The sequence below is a fragment of the Dreissena polymorpha genome, chromosome 7 (genome assembly GCF_020536995.1).
Source record: "Dreissena polymorpha isolate Duluth1 chromosome 7, UMN_Dpol_1.0, whole genome shotgun sequence".
NCBI classification, from domain to species: Eukaryota; Metazoa; Mollusca; class Bivalvia; order Myida; family Dreissenidae; genus Dreissena; species Dreissena polymorpha.
This window is the reverse complement of record NC_068361.1, coordinates 68,922,545-68,928,217: the sequence shown is the minus strand read 5'-3', so window position 1 is coordinate 68,928,217 and position 5,673 is coordinate 68,922,545. Positions and strand designations below refer to the sequence as shown.

At 39.6% G+C, this 5,673-nt stretch overlaps 1 protein-coding gene across 7 annotated transcripts in view; it reads left to right on the top strand.

Annotated features, from left to right (window-relative positions):
* LOC127837691 (3-oxoacyl-[acyl-carrier-protein] reductase FabG-like) overlaps positions 1–5,673 on the top strand; it is a 325,705-nt gene that overhangs the window by 256,471 nt on the left and 63,561 nt on the right. The gene's annotated exons all lie outside the window — the stretch shown is intronic.

Genomic DNA, 5,673 nt, shown 5'->3' with positions numbered 1-5,673 from the left:
GCCTAAAATGCGGGGATAAAGAAAAACACCGCATGAGCTTTATTTGGAAACAAAAATCCGCTAACGTGACCAAAGGTGTTAAATAGTATACAGGCCAAAGTCTATTTGATGGCGATATATGGTTATGAAACAACACTCTTCAGGACATTTTCACAAAACATGTAAGTGCTTTTAATTTCACGCATTTTAAGCTAAACAATAAAATGAATTTTATGTTTTAATGAAATAGACTCATTTTTTACATCTTCAAGCTGTAAGATATAATATCATAAATGTTTGTTAGCTTTAGCTTTTCATTAAAGCATACAATGATTTAATATAAGCAAAAACAACATGATGTGACAAAAAATATTGTATTATTGTATACAAGTACAATAGACTTGTTTGCATTTGATCTATTTTATAAATGCAGGTAACTCGCGAGGTATAATTGTTCTCTCATCTTTTGTCCCCAGTTTCAAAATCGTGTCACAACTGCAAAAATGCTTTAGCTATTCGTTATATACAAAGCATACACTTAGTTTGTAGTGACCGGGGTATTAACGATTTGAAGGAAAATAAACGTTAAGTTATATCATCAGACTTTCTTAATTCATATTATCACGGATAACACATACAAAAATGTATAAATCGGTACTCATATGAGCCTTTTTCCTTTCAACCATGGCTTCCTCGGCTGAACCTTTAGAATAGGCATGTAAATGATATTAGTACATTCAAAACATGAATGGTAATTAAACTACATTGACATGTGCGGCGATACACAAACCCTTTACATCATTTATTTGCAAGTAAAATGATAGTAACACGATAAGCAAAACACCGTCACCAACGTAAAAGAATGAATAGTGTTATCGTTGGAACTAATTTGGAATCCATGTATTGTTAACCATTCAATGATGGTGAAGCTAGTACGGCAGAGGAACTGCTGGCCGAAGAGCAGGCTGGATTCGGAGCTGGGCGGAGCACAGTGGAACATATCTTCAACTGAAGAGTCATCATTGAAAGACACCTGCAACACAAACTTGTCTTCTACATGATGGCATGTGGCATGTTATAAGAGGATTTCCGGTGAATATTGGACAGGAGGTGGGGGGGGGGGGCATCGTCAGGCCATCAGCGGGTGAGGCGTGTCTGCTTTCCACTAGCGGAATATGACTATAGGGCTATATTAATATTGTATTGCTCATTATAATCTCATTCTGTTTTCATTTCATTAATACTATGTTTTAGATATTTCTATCATTCTGATTGAAAAATAAAGATTCTTGATACAGTAGTCAACACTCATTTATCCTCCGTCCTGATTAATCGTTTATTTGAGAAGACTCTCCATGACCACAGCACATCTATTTCAATCTGTGGCAGACCGATCTCCAACTTGCAATTTAATGATGCCATTGAACACATGGGTGCCACCAGCATTGAACATCAATATCTCATCAACATACTCTATGAAAGACCAGGAGCATACGGGATGGAAGTCAGCATTGATAAGTCGAAGATCATGGTGAACAATATAACAAACAGCTTCACTGCTTCAAGTATTTGGAAGCAAGCCTGTTATATGATGGAACCAGTGCCGCCGAGATTGGTATATGCATGTCATTGGCGACCGCAGCGACGGCCAGACTAGGCAGGATGTGAACAAGCAGCTGTTTCAGCTTTCCCACCAAGTACATACTCTACAAGACCCTCGTCGTGTCCATCTTTCTGTACCGCTGCGAGACCCGGATGCTTTGCGCGGACACAGAAAGCAGGATACAGGCCTTTGAACAGAAGTGTCTCCAAAAACTGTTCCAAATCCCCTACACAGAGCACAGGACCAACGAGCACGTCCGGAACATGACTTCAACACTTGTTGGCCCACAAGAGTCCCCGTCTGGCGACCGTCAATAGACGAATGCTGGCTTGGTTCGGATCGACACGACAAGTCACCTTTTCATGCACGACTATCTGAAGGACTGTGATTCAGAGAACGCTAAAGGGAGGTCGCCGTCGAGGCCGTCAGACGAAAAGCTTGATGGACAATGTGAACGAAAAAACAATTTACTGCACTGCTTTTTTTTCTAATTGCACTCCTCTTTTATTTACTTGTGCATTCATCTTTTTCTATCTCGTTCCCTTTACTTAGTTAGTCGTTCCACGATATAGCTAACTCGTTCCCACGCGTTAGAAAGTCGTATTCTCGAGTTAGCTAAAATTCTCTCCTCTTCTTTAATGTAACCGTCCTTTAAATCGGCAATATTTTGACAAAATACTGACTAAACTTAGCTCCCTGTAGTAATATGTTTCATGTACAATTGTCATATAGTATCGGCCTGTCTTATTGGTTGCTAAGATTTGTTACTATGCGCATGTGCTTGTTCTAAAAAATTAACTTAATAGAAAAATGAAACTCTTGCTCATGTTGTTCTCTCCTTTTCTTTAATGTAACCCTCCTTTAAATCGGCAATATTTTGACAAAATACTGACTAAACTTAGCTCCCTGTAGTAATATGTTTCATGTACAATTGTCATATAGTATCGGCCTGTCTTATTGGTCGCTAAGATTTGTTACTATGCGCATGTGCTTGTTCTAAAAAAATTAACTTAATAGAAAAATGAAACTCTTGCTCATGTTGTTCTTAAAATATTTTTACATTTCATTCAAAAATAAGCGGCATATAAAACATTTGATAAAGCTACTTTTCCATAAACAAACTAACATAATTGTGTGTTACGTAATTAAAAATCATAATATCACCTTGGAATAAACATGACCTACTTTCCAACGACCACCGGAAATCACGAGAATGATCACGAGAATGATCTTCGTAATGGATGGTCAAGTATGGCAGAGGATCTGCTGACCGAAGAGCAGGCTGGATTCGGAGCTGGAATTAGATCAAATAATTTACAACTTCTAAAAATTGAAAAAAAAACACATTAACTTTCCAGCACTTCTTGAAGGTTTTTTTTAAGGCACGATACTATGAGGAGAACCGACACTATGAGAGTAAGATACATGTATATAGTTTTGCACTTCTCTTTATTCTATATCGTTCCCTCGACTTAGTAATTAAGTCGTAATTAACTCGTTCACGCGAGCTACTAAGTCGTTCCCTCGAGTTAAAAAAGAGGAGTGGATGTCTCCTATATGCCACAAAATCGCACGTTAGGTGTTTTCTGGAAACCCAAACTCTCAGTTTTGCTCAGATGGAATGCTTAGCGTGATGCACCGCGCTTGACAGCTGATACGCTTCTGAAACGAAGAAAAACACAAAAAGCAATCAATGGTATACAGAATTTCTGTCAATATCTGTTGTGTTGTGTCTTTTTTTAGAATATGTAAGACTTTTGTACGAGACACGTTGGAACGAAAATTATGTTTTCTTTGTAAAATGCTAAACAGCATCTGTATGCATTTAAAAGCTCATACATGTTGTTGTTGTCATTATGTACACTACACATATTACAAAAAGGTTATTAGCATTATTTTTCTTGATTAGGTGGAATTAGAGAATTTAACTTCAAATCAGCGACAAATAACTTGGTCAGTTGGTGACGAAAGCAGTGTCTCTTTTTTTAAAGCAAACAGTTCGATCCCTGTTCCGGCGCATGTGAGTTTGGTAGGCGGTAACCATATCTGACAGATGGGATTATTTCCCGGAACCCACGGTGGTCCCTCACAGCACGAGGCCACACCAAATTTGACTATCTTTCATTCACATTTCTTCATAATTCAGTGAGTATTGATAGTTAATTAGGTAGGAGTGCTGGGACCTCGGCTGGGTCCACACATTATGCAGCATCAGGTGAGGAAGGATCTCTCAAAATTGAAAAAAAAATGCACCTACAGTAATTAGTATTAAGTAACTCAAATATTAACCACTTAAATGTGTTTGCAACGAGAAAACATTTCTTTAGCTTCGAGGGCGTTCATTTCAAACTAACCCTAGTTTGTAAATGCATCTAAAATTTAAATTACATCCACTACTAAGTGAAAGTAATTCACCATGCCACCCTCTCGTGTTAGGAATTATTTCGCACGCTCAAGCGATCAGACGAAGGCAACAAGCAATTTGATATAGGATGGAAGTAAATCCGCCATGAATGCCTGATCTTCTCCATCCCGTTTAACATATCCCGTATGAAGATAATGCAGGAGACCGTCCAAAACCACCAAAAACCTCCATCTTTTCCGGGGAAGGTCCCATCTCCAACTTGAGATTCGCTGATGACATTGACCATATAGGTGGCTTCAGCAGTGAACTCAAAGACCTCATCAACAGACTTTGTTAAAGAGCAGCTATGAACATGCGCGATAGAGGCTAGTATTGAGAATATGAAGATAATGGTGAACAGCACTAAAACCACCAGTGCAAACATCACCATGAACGCCGTGAAGCTGGGAAAAGTGACCAGCTTCAAATATTTGGGAGTGACCCTATAAAAATGGTATCAGTACCGCTTTGGTCCAAACAAGAATTGTCATGGTTGCGACAGCAATTACCAGGCTTAGCAGGTTGTGGATAAGCATCTTCATCAGCTTTCCAAGTACAGGCTGTAAAAATCCCTCGTAGTCCCCGTCCTACTGTACGGCTGCGAGACCTCTACGCTTAATTTGGACACAGAACGCAGGGTCCAGGCCTTTGAAAACAAGTTACACCGAAGACTGCTCTGCATCTCCTACATAGAGTACACGTCCAACGAGTTCGTCCGCAACATGACAGCAGCTCTTGTTTGCCCACAAGCGCCATTACGGACAACCGTCAAATAACGAAAGCTGGCGTGGTTTGGACAAGACACGCATCTATGTCAAAGAGTGTGATCAAATGCACGCTATAGGGAGGTCTCCGTTGAGGCGGTCAGAAGAAAAACAAGAGGGCCTGAAAGGCCCAAGGTATCCCCCGCAACATATGCTTTGTTTGAGGATGGGTGCAAATTGGACGGATGAACATAATGATAGATGGACGGACGGAGGACAATAACACAAAACTAAGACAAACGAAGGTTCTTAAGCCTTCACAATTTATTTCATACCAAGTTTCAAAGAAATCCGCCAAAGCGCTTCCAAGATATGGCTGTGGACACAAAAATGCCTATAGTAAAAAGCATTTTTTCAAGATACAAAGGGCAATAAGTCTGTTTTTAACAGATGGTGTACAGTGCCATTTGGCGTGCATCATCCTCTTATGCATATATATACTCATACCAAGTTTAAATGAAATCCGCCAAAGCACTTCCAAGATATGGCTCCGGACACAAAGTGCCTATAGTAAAAAGCATTTTTTCAAGATACAAAGGGCCATAAGTCTGTTTTTAACAGATGGTGTACAATGCCATTTGGCGTGCATCATCCTCTTATGCATATATACTCATACCAAGTTTCAATGAAATCCGCCAAAGAACTTCCAAGATATGGCTCCGGACACTAAAAAGCATTTTTTCAAGATACAAAGGGCCATAAGTCTGTTTTTAACAGATGGTGTACAATGTCATTTGGCGTGCATCATCCTCTTATGCATATATATACTCATACCAAGTTTAAATGAAATCCACCAAAGAACTTCCAAGATATGGCTCCGGACACAAAAGTGCCGGACGGACGGACAACGCCAAAACAATATCCCTCCGCCTCTGGCGAAGGATAACTAGCTGGACAATGTGGAAGAGTGTACGTCCCTGTTT